Raw genomic sequence first — 1,054 nt, 5'->3', positions numbered from 1 at the left:
TATTTGTACTATGTATCAATATTTAAAAATACTTACATCACTACATTAAAGTAAGATCCTTAAAATTATATATTGAATAACTTCCATTTGAGAAGTTAAGTCATTAAATCGCAAACCGCGACCATAATATAACTGCAAAAAGACACAAATGCGTTAATATATACAGCCGTTCTTGCGCTAGGTCTAAAAGTAATGTTTTATTGAGTTTTTTTCTCGCAAGGTAGAATTTCTGGATAGGGATGTCATTTTAAACCGGAAATACCATTTGTACACTACACTTGGGGACTTTTCTACCGCATCACTTTTCAAACTTGAATATTTCAGTTATGGTTTAAGATATTGATTTGAAATTTTACATATACAATCATTTGACTACATTCTATGCAAGCTCTCGATAAAATTATTCATAAGTGACAATTGGACGCTTTAATAGCACGTGGGGTAGATGTGGTTACATATTTTTGCACTTGGAAATGTTGAAATGCGATTAAATTCTAATTTTGATTTAAATATTTTTTAAGGGGGGTTCTTACACAAGGAAAACATAGAATTAATTTACAAAACAATATCGCTCGTATGAATATTCAGGAGCGCAATCGCGCACATTGCATTTTACAGGCTACCTTTCCCACTTGCTAAAGCGTCCGATCGTCACGGATGATTGATGTTATCGTTAGCTTGCACATATTTTAATCAAATGATCACATGTGCAATTTAAAAAAAATATTTACTCATTACTGAGATATGTAAGTTTTAAAAGTGTTGCGATACAAATATCAACAAGTTCAGTAAAAGGCGATATATACTACCCAACATTTGCTAAGGTTCACTTTTTATTTTCACATTATCTTCACTATAATTTAATTTATTTAAATTGTTATTTTGCAGGTTTTGATATTCGAATGTTTGTTTTTTATTTTATTTTTATGTATTGATTTATCATTGAAGCGTGGCGCTAGCTGAATCTAGCTAGGGGTGGACTTCAAATTACACATACTATAAAAAGTGATCCTTAGCAAATTTTGAGTAGTACATGTTTTTCCAATTGAATTTC

The sequence above is a fragment of the Dreissena polymorpha genome, chromosome 3 (assembly GCF_020536995.1).
Source record: "Dreissena polymorpha isolate Duluth1 chromosome 3, UMN_Dpol_1.0, whole genome shotgun sequence".
In the NCBI taxonomy this organism is placed as follows: Eukaryota; Metazoa; Mollusca; class Bivalvia; order Myida; family Dreissenidae; genus Dreissena; species Dreissena polymorpha.
Note: the sequence above shows the minus strand (reverse complement) of the source record.